Here is a 20,338-nt window from a genome sequence, read left to right on the forward strand (position 1 = left end):
TCCAATCTAACCTAAAAACAAACCGTACTCCTCTCTCCTGCATCTCTTCATCTCCTCACTCTCTCATGCCTCGCTCTTCATTTTTCTCATACTCTCTCTCCCCCTTCTCTCTTTCTATTCCGTCTGTTTCTCTTACTCTCCCATTCTCTTTCCCATCCCACAATCCCTGTCCCTACCCCTATCACCCGCCATCTCACTCTCAATCTCAGTCACCCTCTGTCTTCCCCTCTCCATCTCCCCTCCCTCTTACTCCTCTCTCACTCCATCTCAACTGCCTCTCTGTAACCTCTTCCATCTCCAGCTCTCTCCCTCTCTGTCTGTCTCCCTATGTCCCACCCTCTCCACCTCGCTCTCCCAAACACTCTCACTGCTGGCACCCGTATCCCACCGTCTTCACCTCTCTCTCACCCTCTAAATGTACCGCTCACACCACGCGTTCTCCCTCTTTACGCGTGCTCTCTCTCCTTCTCTCTCACCCCCCTCCCTTCCGTCACACCCCGTGCTCTCCACCTCAACCCAACAAATATCAACAGTATGTAAATGCCAAGCGGCATTTGTAATTGGGATCGTTGTAGGTTCCAGATCCTCAGCAATGGTCTCTATATATGAGGAGCAGAGGGTTCTTGGGGTCCGAGCCCACAGGGCACTTAAACCTACTACGCAGGTTGACTCTGTGGTTAAGAAGGCATACGGTGCATTGGCCTTGATCAATCATGTGATTGAGTTTAAGAGCCGAGAGGTAATGTTGCAGTTATATAGGACCCTGGTCAGACCTCACTAGGAGTACTGTGCTCAGTTCTGGTCTCCTCACTACAGGAAGAATGTGGAAAGCATTGAAAGGATGCAGAGGAGGTTTACAAGGATGTTGCCTGGATTGGAGAACATGCTTTATGATAATGGATTGAGTGAGCTCGGCCTTTTCTCCTTGGAGTGAAGGAGGATGAGAGGTGACCTGATAGAGGTGTACCAGATAATGAGAGGCATTGATTGTGTGAATAGTCAGAGGCTGTTCCCCAGGGTTGAAATGGTTAGCAAACACTACCCAATCTAGGCATTTTGAGCATGGGAGTCCCAGTCAATGTGTGGAAAGTTAAAATCACCTACTTTCACAAACTTATGTTTCTTTGAACAGTCTGTGATCTTTGTACAATTGTGTTCCTCGAAATCCCTCGGACTGCTGTGTGGTCTGTAATATAGCCACAGTAACCTGGTCCTATCTTGTCTCATTACCCAGTTGTACCCATAACGCCTCACCAGAGGAATTCTCCAGTCTGTTCTGATGGAGCACTACCACCATATTTTCCCTGACTGGTAACGTGACCACTCTCCTTTAACCCCTCCCGCTCCATGGCGTCTAAAACAATGGAACCCTGGAATATGTATCTGCTACTCATTGCCCCTGTTATAGCCAAGCCTCATGAATAACTACAATATTGTAAATCGTGTCGATTCATTTCCTGGTCTCATCTGCCTTTTCGTCAATGCTTTTTGCTTTGAAATATACGCAGAGCAGGACATTAGTCTCTACATGCTTTACCTTTTGATTCCTGACTTTGCCTGAGGGCTTAGCATCTGTTTAAGAAACCTGAATAAGTACGTGGATGGGAGGGCTATGGAGAGCAGGTCAGTGGGAGTCGGCAGATTAATAATTTGGCACTGTTTCGGGGAGCAGTGCACAATAACCGGTGTGGAATATGGAGACTGAGAATCGTATGCGGTAACACTCCCCGCTGCTTGATATAGAGACCAGAACCTCAGGCGGTAAAACTCCCGGCGTAGAAACGTAATCTCACGGTGGATTTGTTCGGTGACTTGTGAACATACATGATTAACGATCCCGCAAGTGGGGACTGAATAAAAACATAGTCTAACAATTCTAATCAGGCACACCATCAGCTCGCCTTTCCCCCTCACTCCAGGCTACTTACACTGTCTCCCTCATCACTTCCTCCTCCCAGTCCCTCTTCATTATCGGGCCCTCTACTCCAGCCTTCCCTTCTTGCTCCTTGACTCCTCATCGTTTCGCCTCTCCCTCACCCCCTCCTTATCATCGCCTATCTCAATCATCGTTACTTCTTTCACCGTCTTTCTTCCTCTCCCTTCCTTCTTCTCTATCCTTCAAAGTTACACCCCTATGACCAGTCTTCCAGTCTTTCACCCCTTTTCCCGCTCTTTCCTTCTCTTTCACCACTCTCTCTACTCCTCTATTAACAAAATGTACTCCTCTCTCCTGTCTCTCTTCATCTCTTCACTCTCTCATGCCTCTCTTCATTTCTCTCACACTCTCTCCAATCTATCCATCTGTTTATCTTACTCTTCCATTCTCTCTCCCATCCCACAATCCCTGTCCCTACCCCTATCACCCGCCATCTCACTCTCAATCTCGGTAACCTTCTGCCTTCCCCTCTCCATTTCCCCTCTCAAGCACCCTCTCACCTCACTCAAACTCGTCTCTCTCACTCACTCACTCATATGCCTCTGTAACCTCCCCCAATTCCAACCCTCTCCCTCTCTATCTCTCTCCCTGTCCCACACTCTACCCCTCGCTCTGCCAAACACTCTCCCTGCTGGCTCCCGTATCCCACACTGTCTTCCCCCCTCTCTCACCCTCTAAATGCATCGCTCATCCAACCCGTTCTCCCTCTTCGCTCCCTCTCTTACTCTCTCAACCGCCTCTCCCTCTCGCAATCTATCTCTCTGTCCGTTCTCTCTCTGTCTGCTCTCTCTCTCTCTTCCTCCCTCCTGTCACAGCCTGCGCTCTCACCTCATCCCATACACACATCAACAATATTTAAATGCCAAGTGGCATTTATAACAAGGATCTTTGTAAGTTCCAGATCTTCGGTAATGATCTTTATATATGAGGATTAGAGGGATCTTGGATTCCAAGTCCATAGGACACACAAAGTTGCTACGCAGGTTGACACTGTGGTTAAGAAGACATCCGGTGCAATGGACGCTATCAATCATGGGTTTGAGTTTAAGAGACGAGAGGTAATGTTGCAGCTAAATAGGACCCTGGTCAGACCCCAATTGAAGTACAGTTTTCAATTCTGGTCATCCTCAGGGAGGATGTGGAAACCATAGAAAGGGTGCAGAGGAGATTTACAAGGATGTTGCCTGGATTGGAGAACATGCCTTATGAGAATTGGTTGAGTGAACTCGGCCTTTTCTCTTGGAGTGACGGAGGATGAGAGGTGACCTGATAGAAGTGTCCAAGATCATGAGAGGCATTTTGTGTGGGAAGTCAGAGGTTTTTCCCCAGAGCTGAATTGACTATCACGGGAGGGCAATGTTTTAAGGTGCTTGGAAGTAGGTACAGAGGAGATGTCAGGAGCACAATCCCCACCAGGCGAGATTCATAAGGCAGTTGATCACATTTTGATCACTGATCCAAACACAGACAACGGATGTTTGCAAATGAAGATACAAAATACATTATCAGAAAACGAATTATTCTCATCTGAATTCCATCTTCTCATCTTAATTCCCCAGGAGTATTCTGAGAGGAGGGATGTTTTGAAGTTGTTTCTTTCAGCTAGCCCCGCCCGCTGCCTCCACACGCTCCCTCTCGCGGATCATTCGTAACCAGGGCAACACTCAAAATGCTTGGGAAACGCTGCAGGCCAGGCAGCATCTATTGATGGGAATAATAGGTCGACGTTTCGATCCAAGACCCTTCAGCAGGACTGGAATGGAAGGAGAAGAGGCCTGATTATTGATCGATTTGGAAGGTACGTGTTGTTGTTCTGTGAAACTCTGAGGCCAGGGTCTGTGTGCAAGCAGCTGCCTGTGTTGTCCCATTCCTGAGAACAGGGAGCCACCTTTGGGCTGAAATCAAATCGAACCGGTTCCGTAAATCACTCTCATTAGGGTGTGTACAAAGTCGCTTTAATATTGTATTTAACCCTTTCTGCAGCAGGGAAGAGCGATAGAATCTGTATCTATCCGAACCTTCTTTTTCAATTTTTTAACTTAGATTACAATTTTCTACAGTTGTTTAAAAAATATTTTTCACGATTCATTTAAATAAAGGAGTTATCGTTATTCCCAACTGTAGCATTCCTTAATATAGAAACATAGAAACCCTAAAGCACAATACAGGTCCTTCGGCCCACAAAGCTGTGGCGTACATGTCCCTCCCTTAGAACTACCTAAGCTTAGTCATAGCCCTCTATTTCCCTAAGCTCCATGTAGCCATCCAGGAGTCTCTTAAAAGACCGGATCGTTTCCGCCTCCAGCACCGCCGCCGGCAGCCCAATCCATCACACCACTATCTGCATAAAAAAAAACTTAATCCTGACATCTGCTCTGTATCTACTTCCAATACTTTAAACCTGTGCCCTCTTGTGCTAGCCATTTGAGCCTTGGGAAAAAGCCTCTGAATATCCCCACGATCATTACCTTGTACCCCTCTATCAGGTCACTTCTCATCCTCCATCACTCCAAGAGAAAAGTCCGAGTTCACTCAACCAAATCTCATCAGGCATGCACTCCAATTCAGGCAACATCCTTGTAACTCTCCTCTGCACCCTTTCTATGGTTTCCACGTCCTCCCTGTAGTGAGGCGATTAGAATTGAAACAGTACTTCAAGTGGGGTCTGACCAGGTTCCTATATAACTGCACCATTACCTCTCGGCTTTTAAACTCAATCCCATGACTGATAAAGGTGAATGCACCATATTCCTTCTTAACCACAAAGTCAACCTGCGAGGCTGCTTTGAGTGCCCTGTGGACGCGGACCCCAAGATCCCTCTGATCTTCATATATAAAGATCATTACAGAAGATCTGGAACCTACAAAGATCCTTGTTATAAATTCCACTTGGCATTTAAATATTGTTTTTGTATGCATGGATCAGGTGTAGAGCGGAGAGTGTGTCAGGAGGGAGGAAGAAAGAGAGAGAGGACACAGAGAGAGACAGAGAAGGGAGAGTGAGTGGGGAGAGAAATCGATTGAGAGAGAAGGGGGTTGACAGATTGCGAACAGGGAGGACGCGTGGGGGTGAGCGGTGCATATAGAGGGTGAGAGAGAGAGAGGAAGACAATGTAGGATACGGGAGCCAGCATAAAGAGAGTTTGTGAGTGCGAGGGGGAGAGGTGGGACATAGGGAGAGAGATGGAGAAGGAGAGCGGAGGAGACGGGGAGGGGAAGGCAGAGGGTGATTGAGATTGAGAGTGAGGTGGCGGGTGATAGGGGTAGGGGCAGGGATTGTGGGATGGGAGAGAGAATGGAAGAGTAAGAGAAACATGGATAGAGGGGAGAGAGTGTGAGAGTGTGAAGAGAGGCATGAGAGAGTGAGGGGATGAAGAGATGCAGGAGAGAGGAGTATGATTTGTTGATAGACTAGTAGACAGAAGAGTGAAGGAGAAGGAGAGCAGAAGGAAAGGGGTGAAAGAGAGTGGGAGACTGGCCGAGTAGCAGTGTAACTGAGAGGGTCAGAGAAGAGGGAAGGGGAGGGAAAGAGGCGGGGAGGAAACAAGGATGATTGAGAGGGGCGATGCTAAGGAAGGGATGAGGGAGAGGCGAGACGATGAGGGAGTCAGGGAGCAAGAAGGGAAGCCTGGGGTAGAGGGCCGGATAATGAAGAGGGACTGTGAGGAGGGTGTGGTGAGGGATACGGGTTAAGTAGACAGGAGTGAGGGAGAAACGCGAGGAGATGGTGTATCTGATTAGAATTGTTAGACTAACTATTCATTCAGTCCCCAGCTGCAGGGTCGTTAATCATATATGTTCATAATCACCGAACAAATCCACCATGGGAATACGACGGGAGTTTTACCGCGTAGGCCACTGGTCTCCGTATCCCACAGCGGGGAGTTTTACCGCACCCGATTCTCAGTCTCCGTATTTCACCCCGTCTCCGTGCCAAATTATTATTCTGCTGATTCCCACTGACCTGCTCTCCGTAGCTCTCCCATCCACGTCCTTGTCCAAGTTTCTTAAACAGATGCTAAGCCCTCGGGCAAAGTCAGGAATCAAAAGGTAAAGCATGTAGAGTCTAATGTCCTGCTCTGAGTATATTTCAATGCAAGAAGCATTGAAGAAAAGGCAGATGAGACCAGGGGCATGTATCGACGCGATTTACAATATTGTAGTCATGGAGAGGCTTGGCTCTGACAGGGGCGTGAGTGACAGATATATATTCCAGGGTCCCGTTGTTTTAGACGCAACGGAGCGGGAGGGGTTAAAGGAGAAGTGGTCGCGTTACCAGTCAGGGAAAATTCCGTGGTCGTGCTCCGTCAGAACAGACTGGAGAATTCCTCTGGTGAGGCGTTATGGGTACAACTGAGTAATGAGAAAAGATAGGACCAGGTTACTGGGGCTATATCACAGACCACCTAACAGTCCGAGGGATTTCGAGGAACACATTTGTAGAGAGATCACAGACTGTTCAAAGTAACACAAGTTTGTGAAAGTAGGTGATTTTAACTTTCCACACTTTGACTGGGTCTCCCATGCTCAAAATGCCTAGACTGGATAGTGTTTGTTAAATGTGCTCAGAAAAGTTTCCTTCATCAGTACATGGATGTCCCATCGAGAGAGTGTGCGAGATTTGATTTCCGATTACATACTGAGACACGGCTGGTGACAGAAGATAGATAGATAGATAGATAGATAGATAGATAGATAGATAGATAGATAGATAGATAGATAGATAGATAGATAGATACTTTATTCATCCCCATGGGGAAATTCAACATTTTTTTTCCAATGTCCCATACACTTGTTGTAGCAAAAACTCATTACATACAATACTTAACTCAGTAATAATATGATATGCATCTAAATCACTAACTCAAAAAGCATTAATAATAGCTTTAAAAAAGTTCTTAAGTCCTGGCAGTTGAATTGTAAAGCCTAATGGCATTGGGGAGTATTGACCTCTTCATCCTGTCTGAGGAGCATTGCATCGACAGTAACCTGTCGCTGAAACTGCTTCTCTGTCTCTGGATGGTGCTATGTAGAGGATGTTCAGGGTTTTCCATAATTGACCGTAGCCTACTCAGCGCCTTTCGCTCAGCTACCGATGTTAAACTCTCCAGTACTTTGCCCACGACAGAGCCCGCCTTCCTTACCAGCTTATTAAGACGTGAGGCGTCCTTCTTCTTAATGCTTCCTCCCCAACACGCCACCACAAAGAAGAGGGCGCTCTCAACAACTGACCTATAGAACATCTTCAGCATCTCACTGCAGACATTGAATGACGCCAACCTTCTAAGGAAGTACAGTCGACTCTGTGCCTTCCTGCACTATGGCCGTGTCATCAGCGAACTTCTGCACATGGCAGGACTCCGAGTTATATTGGAAGTCTGATGTGTACAGGGTGAACAGGACCGGAGAGAGTACGGTTCCCTGCGGCGCTCCTGTGCTGCTGACCACCGTGTCAGACCTACAGTCTCCCAACCGCACATACTGAGGTCTATCTGTCAAGTAGTCCACTATCCAATCCACCATGTGAGAGTCTACTCCCATCTCCGTTAGTTTGTGCTTTAAGATCTTGGACAGAAGACTGTGTAGGTGAAATATTTACATCTAGCGATCAAAATGCCATTATTTTAAAAGTAAGTATAGATAAGGAACGGTCTGGCCTGCGGGTTGAGATCATAAATTGGAGAAATGCCAATTTTGATGGTATCTAAGAAGGCTTTGAGAATTGTGCTTTGGGACACGCTGTCATCAGGCAATGGTGACTTGGCGAACAGGAGGCCCTCAAAAGTGACATTTTGAGAGTACCAAGCTTGTATGTGCCTGTCAGAATAAAAGGTAAATATAACAGGTTTAGTGAACTTTGGTTTTCAGGAGATATGAAGGCAGACATGGAAGAAATAAATGGAGCTGCTTAGCAGTTATCGGCAGGTAGGGACAAGTGAGATACTTCTGGGGTATGGGGGATGCAAGAAAAGACTTTAGAAATGATCAGGAAGGTTAATGAAGACAGGAGGTTGGCCAAGGAGACAATGTGAACAGGAATCTGAAGACGATGCTACAGAAAAGGAAAGAGCAGAAGAATTGCAAGGGACAGAAATAGAATCCAGAATGGTCATCATTGCATGAAGCCGATAGTTATAGGGGGCTGTGGGTGTTATCAGTTTTACTCGGGAGACGGAGACAGAATCTGCTCAGAATATATAGAAGTGAAGCGAAGCAGCTCATTGACCATATACGTATTACAGAGGCGGACATGTTGCTGCCTTGAGGCAAATTCGGTTGACAAACTCCCAGGTCCTGCCAAGGTGTTCCTTCGGAGGCAAATGCAGAAACTGCTCGGTGCTCCAGTAGAAATTATTAATTCACCATTAGCGACGGGTGTGACAACGGGAAATTGGATAATATCGAATAAGGCGATAAGATATAGAGCAAATATGGGGAATTTGGCCCATCGAGTCGGCACCGCCCTTTCATCCTGGCCGATTTAATTACCCTCTCTGACTCAAAAACACGACCATACTATAAATGTTCAGAATTAGGTCACTTGCTCCATTGTGTCGATAGGTGATGTGTAATGTTGTTCTGCTGTTTAAGAAAGGCTCTCTCCTGAAGTGAGCTCGACATCAGCAGAGGGAAAGATATTGGACGGTATTCTGAGGGGTCGGATATATGAGCATTTGAATGGGCAGGGGCTGATTACGGATAGTCCGCACAGCTTTATGCCCTCTATGTCTTGTCTAATGCATATGATAGCTTTTTAAGGGTAATTTAAAGTTGATAAAGGGAAAGATGTGAATGTTGCCTGCATGGACTTTAGCAAGATATTTGACAAGGTCCTGCATGGGATGCTTGTCAATAAAGCTCAATGGCATGGCATTCAATGAGAGGTAGTAAATTGTATTCAATATTAGCTTTGCGGGAGAAGCGAGAGAGTGATTGCCTCTCTGACTGGAGGCCTGTGACTAGCGGAGTGCAGAAGACTCCAATATTAGGGGTGCAGTGGACAACAAGGAAGACTATTAGATTCCAGTGGGATCTGGACCAGCTGTACAACTGGTGGATGGATTTTCCTGCAGACAAGTGCGAGGTGCTGCATTTCATTCGGACTACCCAGGGTAAGATTTCCACAGTGAACGGTACGCTGGGGTGTGCGGTGGAATAAAGGTATCTGGCAATACGGGTCCTTAATCATTTCAGTGGCGGCAGAGGTATATAGGGATCGAAATGAAAGCCTTTGGACCGCCGGCTTTCATAAATCAAAGCACAGATTACAGGAGACAGAATTTAATGCTGAAGTTGTATAAGACGCCATTGAGGCCTGACTGGGAATATTGTGTGCAGGTTTGGTCATCTACTAACAGGAAAGCTATAAATCAGGCTGAAGCAGTCCAGAGGAAATTTACAAAAATCTTGTCGGATCTGGAAGACCTGAATTTTAAGGAAAGAAGGATAGGTTGGCATTTAAATTCTTGGAGCGTAGAGGGTATTTGACAAGATGTATAATAAATACTGACGGGTACATATGGGGTAAATGCAAACAGGATTTTTCCACATCATCAAGATGGCGGCGCGACGACGCAGGGCGCAGCGGCCACTCCAGTAAGGAATATCCGTTATCTGTAAGTAGGGGCCGTGCACAATCCTGATTTGATTGAGACGGATGTGTGAAGCACGGAGGAACATCTGGCGAAACTTCTGACATGCCTGTGCTGCTGACGCTGCTACTGAGCGATCGGAGAGATCTCCAGAGAGGAAGGCCCCGAATCCTCGGCTTTGCCTGTTGCTTGGTGGCCGGAGCCGGGGTTGAAGCACTCGGCAGAGATGGTGCTCGGTGCTCGGTGTCGGAGGGCTGGTCGGAGGCACGAAGTTGTCGGAAGTTTTCGGACGGACTCACAGTTGGCTGTGCTCGGGTGCTTCCAGAGGCTGCATCGGGAAGTTTTGCCACGTTGGAGGTTTCTTCCTTCTGCCATCTGCGTGAGATGATGGGCTATCTGGGACTTTGAGACTTTTTTTTTTACCGTGCCCATGGTCTGCTCTTATCAAATTATGGTATTGCTTTGCACTGTTGTAACTGTATGTTATAATTATGTGGTTTTTTGGTCAGTTAGTCTTGGTCTGTCTTGTGTTATGTGATATCATACTGGAGGAACATTGAATTTCCCCTTGGGGATGAATAAAGTATCTATCTATCTATCTATCTATCTGAACAACACACACACACACATAATGCTGGAGGAACTCCGCAGGCCAGACAGCATCCATACACAAGTGTAAACTGTCGACGTTTCGGGCAGAGACCCTTCATCAGAACTGAGCCTGAAACGTTTACTCTTTTCGATAGATGCCGCCTGGCCTGTTGAGTTCCAGTGGCATCTTGTGCGTGTTGCTTTGACTTCCAGCATCTGCAGGTTTTCTCGTGTTTCTTTTTCCACTGAGGTTGGGCGAGACTACAGTCAGTGGTCATGGGCGATGGATGGAAGTTGAAAAGCTGAAGAGGAAAGTGAGGGGAAACTTCTTCACTCACTGGATGGTGAGAGTGTGGAACGAGCTGCTACCGCAGTTGTTGCATGCCAGACCGTTTTCTGAATGTGTCTCGTTATTGGAAATCAAACCTATATCCACCTTCCATTAGTTCCCACTCTGTCAGACCTCTGAGCGAAGGAGTTTCCCCTTCTGTTCATATTAAATATTTCACCTTCCACGTCACACTTAACCCATGACCTCTAGGTCCAGTCACATCCAACCTAAGTGGATAAAGCCTGCTTGCATTAACCCGATCTATACCCTTCAGAATCGTGTGTACCTCTGCACTGTTCCTTACGTCACAACGGGGGTTTCCTACGCCCAATATGGGTCTCCGTATCCTACGCTGCGAACTCTTTCCTTGAAGTTAACTGTTTTCCAATCTCTCGCCCTCTCTCTCCCCAGCGTTCTCTTCCTTTCTCCCTTCCTGTTTCATCTACTCCCTCTCTTGCTTTCCGTCACCAATTTCGGGTGTTCCTCCCTCTCTCTCTCTCTCTCTCTCTCTCTCTCTCTCTCTCTCTCTCTCTCTCTCTCTCTCTCTCTCTCTCTCTCTCTCTCTCTCTCTCTCTCTCTCTCCCTCCCTCCCTCCCTCCCTCCCTCCCCCACTCTCTCCATTCACCACAGTCTCTGTCTTCTCCACTCACTCTCTCTGCCGTAGACCATAGCCTATCAGTTTGCGAATGTCATCAGCGCTTTTGTCTGCACTCCCTTAAATATTTTGAAATTGGAAATGATTCCCTTCCTGAATCCCATTTTTCCTACCACACAACTCCCTGGCTGGTTCTAATTTTCAATAAATCAGTCATTCCCTCCCTGACCGCCGGGTTAACTGCGGTGAAGATAGTCAGCTTCTCCGTCTCTCCCTCCCCGACGGCCATTCCAATAACAGTGAGGACGCCCATCTCAAGTTCGTGCGTCACTCCCTCAATAGCGCCCATTTCCAAACAACCTCTCACTCCCTACATGGGCACAGTTTCTGGCCATTTAGAATTGGCGTCTGTTAAGAAAAATAAATTTCTCAAATCTTTCAGACGCAGTGAGACTCAACAACCCGCTGGTTAACCGAGGGCGAAGATGTTTCTGTGGCAAGAATTGCCCGGATGGAAATACAATAATCAGTTAATGCTGGAGTCAATAAATGAATAGTCATAAACATCCCTGAATCGCACATGGGCGAACCGGTTTTTGTTTGTTTCCAGAATAAAGGGTGAAATTACGTGTCCAGGAACATAGAGTCATGTAAAACGACAGCACAGAAACAGGCCCTTCAGCCCATCTAGTCAATACCGAAACCGTTTCAACTGCCTACCCCCACCGACCTACACCGGGATCATAATCCTCCATATCCCTACTATCCATGTATCGATACAAACTTCGTTTGAAATCCAGCTCGCCCGCACTACTTGTGCTGCAGGCTCATTCCATAGAGTCACGACCCTCTGAGTGAAGACCAATTACCTAGCGGTAAACCGAGGTAATTTTTAAACTAAGTACATGTTCGGCAGAGGATTGTGGGCAGAAGGGCCTGTATTGTGCTGTAGGTTATCTATGTTTCTATATTTCCCTCCACGTTCCCCATAAACTTCTCACATTTCACCCTGATTGTAGCCCTACCCAACCTAAATAGAAAAAGCCTGCTTGCATTTACCCCATCTATGCCCCTTGTAATTGTGTATGCCTCTATCAAATCCCCTCTCAATCTTCCACTTTCTAAGGAATCCAGTCTTACCCTGCTCAATCTTTCCTTATAACTAAGGACCCCCAGACCCAGCAACATCCTGGTATTTTTCTGTAATCCTTCAACCTTGTTTACACCTTTCCTGTAGATAGGTGACCAAAACTGCACACAATTCTCCAATTTAGACTTCAACAGCGTATTATACAACATCAGCATCCCATCTCCTGTGCTCAGTACGTGGAAGTATGAATGGCAACGTGCCAGAAGCTTTCTTTACGACCCTATCTACCTGTGGCACAACTTTTAAAGGATTATGGATCTGTGTCCCCAGGTCTCTTTGTTTAATCACAGTCCTCAGTGCCCTACCATTGACTTTGTAAGATATATCCCGGTTGGTCCGACAGAAGTACGAAACCTTGCACTTTTCTGCGTTGATTTCCATCGGCCATTTTCCAGCCCATCTTTACAATTGATGCAGATCCTCTGCAAGCCATGATGCCGTCCTCACGGTCCACTACAGCCCCGAACTTAGTGCTATCCGCGAACCTGCTCATCAGTGAACCACATTAGCCTCCAGATCATCGATATAGATGACAAAAAACGAATGACAAATCACCGATCCCTGTGGCACGCCACTATAAAGCCTAATCCTGAATGCATCCCAAATGCCGAGCGACTGAACCTTCTTGACCAGTCTCCCATGCGGGGCCTTGCAGGCAACATCCAGTATATCACCGTCATCCACTTTCCTGGTAACTTCCTCGAAAAAGTCTATAGGAAGGCAAACTGACTATCCTTTTCTTTTTCCTACTCAACCCCATTTCACGGCCGTCACCCCGTAACTTTTGATGCCATGTCCAATCAAGAACCTATCAGTCTCTGGATTAAATACACCCAACAAATTGACCTCCACAGTTGCAAGTAGCAGCTACATATTCACCACGTTCGGCTAAAGAAATGTCTCCGCGTATCTGTGTTGAAAGGCTGACCCTCTATCCTGAGGGAGCATCCTCTTGTCCTAGACTTTCCCACCTTTCCACATCTACTCCGTCTAGGCCTTTCAACATTTGAAAGGATTCAATGAGACCCCCCCCCCCACCACATCCTTCTGAATTCCAGCGAGTGCTGACCCAGAGTCAGCAAACCTTCCTCGTGTGATAACCCTTTCATTCCTGGAATCGTCCATGTGAACTTCTTCTGGCTCCACTCCAATACCAACACATCTTTTCTAAGCTGAGGGACCCAACTGTTCACCATTCTCAAGGTGAGGCCTCATCAGTGCTTTGTCAAGCTTCAGCATCACATCATTGCTCTTGTATTCTAGACCTCTTGAAATGAATGGAAATATGGCATTTGTCTTCATCTCCACCGACTCAACCTGCAAGTTAACCTTCCAGGTGATCTGCACAAGAACTCCCAAGTCTACTTGCATTTCAGGTTCCTGGATTTTCTCCCCGTTATACAAAAATAGTACGCACTTTCATTTCTGCTACTAAGGTGCATGACCATGCATTTTTGAATATTTGCCACTTTCTTGCCCATTCTCCTAATCTGCCTAAGTCCTTCTGCATCTAACCTGTTTACTGAACTCACCTGCCTCTCCACCAATCTTCGTATCATCTGCAAACTTGGCGACAAATCATTTATTCTACCATCTAAATCATTAATGCACAGCAGAAAAAGAAGTGCTCCCAACACCAACGCCTGCGGAACACCACTGGTCACTGGCAGCCAACCAGAAAAGGACCCTTTTATTCCCACTCTCTGCCTCCTACCAATCAGTCAATGCTCTAACTGTGTCAGTAACTTTCCTGTCATATTTTTTCACTTCTACAGATTTTATTCGTTGCTCTCTGTAAGATTTTAAAAACCACCCAATCCTCTATCTTGCTGCTAATTTTTGCTTTGTTGTATGCCCTTTCTTTTGTTTTTACAATAGCTTTGACTTCCCTTCTCAGCCCCGGTTGTACTATTTTGCCATAGGTGCATTTCTTCATTTTCGGAATACACGTGTCCTGCAGCTTCCTCGTTTCTTCCAGAAACTCACGCCATTGCTACCCTGCTGACATCCCTGCCAGCAGCTCTTTCAAATTTACATTGGTCAGCTCCTTTCTCATAACACTGAAATATCCCTTACTCCGCTGAAATACGCTACATCAGACTACATCAGATTATCATTCTGATCTTCCAGTGATCCAGCTTTATCCCTAGCAATCCTTTTGCTCGGATCATGATTGTGGAATTCTCAATAACTCTCTTCACCTTGTCTATCAGAGGAACTTCATGCCTTCTTTTAGCCGCCCGGATTTCTTTCTCTTGCACTTACTATACTCCATAAGAATCTCATTTGATCCAACTTGCCATTCTCTGTCTGCACCTCCTTTCTTCTTTTAACCGGCGCCTCAATAATTCTTGCATATCAAGGTTCCTACGCTTGTTATCCTTACCTTTCATTCTGCCAGGCACTTGCATGCTGGTAGTCTCAAAATTCCGTTTTTGAAGGCATCACACCTTCCAAGTACACTTTTGCCACAAAGCAGCAGCCTGTCTCAATCCACACTTGCCAGTTCCACTCTGACACCATCAAAATTGTGCTTTCACCAATTCAGAATCCCAACCCACGGGTCAGGCCGAACCTTCTGTATATTTAGGTGCATATTACTGGCATCGTGGTCACCGGATGCAAAGTGTTGCTATGCACAAATTTCTGTCCCCTGCCCTGCCTCATTCCATAGCAGATTCAGTATTGCACGCTTACTGTTGGGCTTCTGCGTACTGATGAAGGAAAAGTTCTTTGACACACTTGACAAACTCTATCCCACCTGGTCCATTTACAATATGAGATTCCCAGTCATTATGTGGAAAGTTAAAATCACCAAGTGTAACAACCTTAAGTTTCTTGCAGCAATATACGATCTCACAAATGTGTTCCTCTAAATCCCCGGGACTGTCGGGTTGTCTTTAATATCGCCCCATTACCGTGGCCATAACTTGCTTATTTCTCATTTCCACACGGAATGCCTCATTAGTCGGGTTCTACAATTTGTCCTGACGGAGCACTGCCGTGACATTTTCTCTGACTGGTAACGCCACCCCTCCTTCATTAATCCTCCCCGCTCTGAAACGCCTTAAATAATTTGATCTCGAAATAGCTGTGCTGGGTGTGGAGTGTTTGAGCTGAAATTCGCCCTGCAGCGGACAGCCGCGTTGACAAAGAGGGTGGAGCCTGAACCTGGCTGGATCAATTCACAGCCTGGGATTGGCTGAATAAACCAGAGAAGCTCCGCCCAGCCAATTGGAAAAGGGAGATTTGCACGGAAATCCAGACAGAGGCTCTTGCGACCGTGAGGGAACGTTCACACAGCCTCTGTAATTCTGTCTGTTTTTGCTGCATTTGTCCTAGTCCCCTCTCCTCCCGCTGGCCGACCTGTACTAGGCTGGTGAGGAGGTGTGGGATCAGAACTGCGGACGGCTTCATTTACCCCGGATCATCCGGACCTGCCTATCTGTAACGAGCGACTAACGCATTCTAACCGTATTGCCCCGGGAGCAGCAGCACCGACTGAGTTCTCGGTGCATGATCGGCTATCCAGGACCGCGCTAAACTCCGTCCGGTATCAACATCAGAGGTAAATGTTGTCTCCGATTTTGCAGATCAGTGAGCGTTTACAGCGGGGCTCGGCTACTGTCGGGACTGTGAGGGAAAACAAGGGGAGACGGGAGTTCTGACAAGTTCAATGAACTAGTTATTGACCAAATGCATTAAAAGAAACGACGTCGTCACCTTCAGTCATACACATTTTCTAGGGCGGTTTGTACTGAGTCGGTGCGGATGAACCTTGCTCACGGATAATGACATTCAAAATGTCCCACAGGGCAGGGTCGGGTCCCTTCTCCGATTTCTTTCTCTCTCTCTCCTCACCCCCCACCCCGCCTCTCTCTCTCTCTCTCTCTCTCTCTCTCTCTCTCTCTCTCTCTCTCTCTCTCTCTCTCTCACACACACACACACACACACACACACACACACTTTATTTTCTGTAACAGAATTAATTACAATATTAAGCCAGCTTGGTGCAGTTTAAGTGGAGTGTCGAACTGGTCTGTGTGGTTTCAGCAGAGAATCCGCCCTGCGGACAGGCAGCCGCTTGACACAGAAACCCGCGCTGTGAGTCTCACAGAACAGCAACCCGGCCCCTCCCCCGCAGCTACTAACTGAAGTCCGTCTGATTGTCTGATTTGAAATTGGAAGAAAACGACTTGAAAATATATCCACACGGAGACTGAACATTCTTGGTGAATTAGGTGGGAATAATTCAGCTTCCGATATTTATTTCGATCTTTATTTCAAATCATTCTGTGTTTTGGATTAGTGATCAATAGCTCATTCGCTCCATTTTAACCCCCTTCTTTCAGCGATTGTATTGTGATCCTGCAGTTTCCTGTCAGCGCCATTGAGATTTTCCACAGTTTATGTCAAGATTAAAACAGATCTCTAACCAGGGTTTACGTTTTCAAAGTAAGCATGTGAAAAACCTATTCGGACAACACGATTTCCATTTCCAATACTTGTCATTTCAGATGTTTGAGACTGTTTGTTGTGGGTGTTTCGAAATGATCACGCTGACATCCTGTAGCAGCAAAGATTTTGATTCCTTTCAAGGCCACGGCAGACAGTAAACAGCGGGTGCGGGCCGGTGGTGGGAAAAGGTGGTGTGACCGGTTACAGAAAGAGGCAGGCGGCAGGCGGGATTGCGGAGCGAAAACCATGATTTTATTGCACGGGGTAGAAGGCTGGATGGGATGAGTGGCCGATTTCTGCCTGGTATATTTACAGTAAAGGTCTGACTCCAGAGTTATTGTAAAACAATTTAAAAAGTACGGACTATCACTCATGCAAATTACCTGTCTCTGAACCAAAAACAAACATTGCAGTAATTAAATCAACCAGAGTGCTAACAGAGCTTATAAGCAATAATGGACCCAGCACCGATCCCCGAGGAACCCCACTAGTCACTGGTCTCCAGTCAGAGGACCAAAACATTTTCTACCGCTTACTGGCTTCTCCCAGGAAGCCGATGCCGAAGCTATGTTACCAACGCTTCCTTAACGTTAAGCTACTGAACCTTCTTGACCAACCTCCGATGTGGGAATCTGCCGAATGACCTGGTATTTTTTTCTAAATTATACTAATTATTTTTCATTCGGTGAATTACCTCTTCCTTTCCCCCCCGGAACAGGAAGTGTCACGTTGTTCCAGTCTGATAATTTATGAACAACATTTTTGATTATTCGCTCACAGTTGCACTCAGACCCCATTCTCTGGCTTACAGTGTGTTTGCAGAATTCACGTTTATATACCCTACTACTGCAGCCCTTTCGCCACGAGAATTTTGATATAAAGGTAGAAATGATGCAAAGTGGGTGTGATTGTAAATCAATGTTAGCAGGGAATTGATGCTACGAAAGGAGTGAACACCAGAGAGTCTGCAAGAGATGTTTGAGATTAGGAACAGTTCTCTAACCGGGTGTTACAATTGCAAAGCAAGCGTGCGAAGAGCTGTTCAGGCAACATGAGTTCCCTTTTATCAGAACTTGCCGTTTCCGATAAATATTCGTTGTTCTGTCTTTGAGAGTGCGTTTATTCTGGGTGTTTCAGAGCTGATCTCCTGAAAGTCCTGCAGAAGCAAAGACTTTGTTTCTGTTCAAGGCCTCGATACACAGCAAACAGTGGGGTATGGGTGACCAGTTACAGAAAGCAGCCGGCGGCATTACGGAACAAAAGCCATGAGTTCACTGCTTGGAGCAGAAGGCTCGGTGGGGTAGTGGCCAATTTACTCCTGCTATGTTTACAAGAAATGTTCTGGCTACAGACTGATTGTAAACCAATTTAATGAGGTCGACCAAGCCTCAATAGTTTTCTTCACTATTCAAAAAGGGGAAAATAACTGTTTCGAGGATGATTGTACTGGCGTGGATGTTATGTAGCCTCTTCCCTGATGGACTGATGTGAGTGGGACAAACAGTCCCTGACCAGGGTGTGTGGGACCTTTAATGATATCATGGTACTTTTCCACCATCTTTCTGTGAATATGTGCTTGATGGCAGGTCGGTCTTGTTCGGGAGTCTGGATTTGCAATCGTGTGAGCAGAGTGGACAGCAATGGTCTCAGCACAAGGCTGAGGGTCACAGAGGTTGACGATGATGGGAAGAGAGGACCAGTTGTGCACTCTGACTGTCTGTCGTCTGTTGGTTAGGGAGTCCACCGCCCAGTTGAACAGTGGCGTCTTTAGACGGAGGCGTGGGAATTTGTTCACCAAGGTTTGTGGGACAAAAGCGTTGAATGCCGAAATGAGATCCAGAACCAACACTTTGACCTAATTGTCTTTTTTTAAGGCCTATCAGGCCAAGGAGAATGAGAGATGCAATGCCATCTGCCACTTAGCGATTCAGTCGGTAAGCATACTGGTGAGTGACCAGTGAACAAGGATTGGAGTTTTTGATTTGTGCCACTATCAGCCGATCAAAGCACTTAATGCTGATTGGCGACATCTTCACTGGGCAGTAGGTCACTTTGTTCCGAATATGTAGGGTTCCTTGGTACAGGGATAATGGTGGTTGATTTAAAGCACGTGGGAACAGCAGCCTGGATGAGTGAAGTGTTGACGATCGCTGTGAAGACATCAGTGTGCATATGTACACTCTTTCTGTGAGCTCAGCCTGGATGCTTTCTGGCCAGAGTCCTCATTACCTTTGCTGTTACCGTTATTGGATGTTCAGCTCTGAGGGGAGTAGCTTTCCTGGCTGGCTAGCGTTGTGTGCTTCGAGGCATTGTTTGGAGTGCCAGGGAGGGGGGCATCATTGGTACAGTCAAGCCTTACGTAGTCTATAAACCCTTGATGCCCAGCCACATACACCAGTTCGTTTCTCAGGGTTAGCGAGCCCGAACCGAAGGGCACAAATACAATAGAGCAGACAGATCGAATAGACCTGCGAGTTAATCTCAATACACAGAGGCAGTGAGTACCTGGAGTGAGCTGTTCAGTGTTTGCATCGTTGGTTATCTACCTCGGGTTCAGTATCCTCACCGTGTTTGGAAATTAACACTCACTGTCGCCTGTCTGTGAGCAGCTGTTTATTAAAAATAACACTCAAGATGCTGGAGACCTGAAATCAAATCAAAAAATGTTCAAAGCCATTTCGATACAGGGTGTTGGACCTGAAAAATCATCTTTCCACAGATGATCTTTATCTGTTGAATGTTAATTTCGTTTTCAGCTTTTTAGTACATTGCTTTGGAAGGGGTTAAGTCTCTTGGGAAGTGCAGTTGTGTGGAACTGGGAAATTTGGTTGAAAACTATCAGGTTGAATCTGTGTTGATGCCACCCAATGTGGAAAATGGGAAAGATGTGCTAAACTCTCGGTGTGGGCAGTGACCCAGTGAGGTTGGGTCCCAGGATAGATGCCACTAATTTTTTAACCAGATAAAATTAATTCAGGGATCAAGTTTCCCGGGTTTATGAAATGATCAGTTAGTATTTCTGTTCTGTGCTCAGAAATTTGATTCTATAGTTCCTTTGGAAGAAAAGCAGGGAATTGAATTTCCAATTCTGTCCCTCACAGGGTGAGCCTGTGATTAAACATGTTGTTTTGTGTTTGCACTATTAGAAATAGACCGGGGTTTCATAATTCAATTCACATTTGGAAATTTCCCCTCACTCTCACCTGTCTATCTGTCAGTGGGATTCAAAGAGAAACGGAAGATGCTGGAGATAGAACAGAACATGGAACAGTACATCACAGGAACAGGCGCTTCAGCCATAATGGTGTGCTAAACCAGCTAAAAAACAAAATCAAGTCCCCCCAAAAAAACTAATCCGTCCGTTTTACACAATATCCATATCCTCTTCACACCCACGTGCCTATCTAAACGTGTCTTCAAAGACTCCGATGTATTGTCTTCCACCACCACAACAGGCAGCTCATTCTATGTATTCACTACTCCCTGAGTAAAACACCCTCACATTTCCTTTGCATCTATGCCCTCACACCTTCATTACGTGTCCTCTGCTATTAGGCATTTCTAACCAGCGAAGAGATACTCCCTGACTACTCTGTCAATGTATTTCATAATCTTATAAACCTCTAAGAGATTTCTCCTCAGTCTCCGCGGCTCCAAGGAGAACAATACAAGATTTCCAGTAAAA

General features: G+C 46.3%; 2 protein-coding genes across 3 annotated transcripts in view; both read left to right on the forward strand.

The window, feature by feature from the left end:
- Positions 1-20,338, forward strand: part of LOC140721392 (uncharacterized) — a 1,266,977-nt gene that overhangs the window by 1,176,503 nt on the left and 70,136 nt on the right. Inside the window, exon 1 of one of the 2 annotated variants that reach the window (XM_073036243.1) lies at positions 15,480-15,763. The exons of the other annotated variant lie outside the window; for it this stretch is intronic. The gene's annotated coding sequence lies outside the window, so the exon portion shown is untranslated. Of the gene's footprint in view, positions 1-15,479; positions 15,764-20,338 lie in introns of those variants that run through there. 2 annotated transcript variants of the gene reach the window in all.
- Positions 1-20,338, forward strand: part of LOC140721387 (NACHT, LRR and PYD domains-containing protein 12-like) — a 469,945-nt gene that overhangs the window by 362,508 nt on the left and 87,099 nt on the right. The window lies entirely within an intron of this gene.

Source organism: Hemitrygon akajei, unplaced genomic scaffold (assembly GCF_048418815.1).
Source record: "Hemitrygon akajei unplaced genomic scaffold, sHemAka1.3 Scf000054, whole genome shotgun sequence".
Lineage (NCBI taxonomy): Eukaryota > Metazoa > Chordata > Chondrichthyes > Myliobatiformes > Dasyatidae > Hemitrygon > Hemitrygon akajei.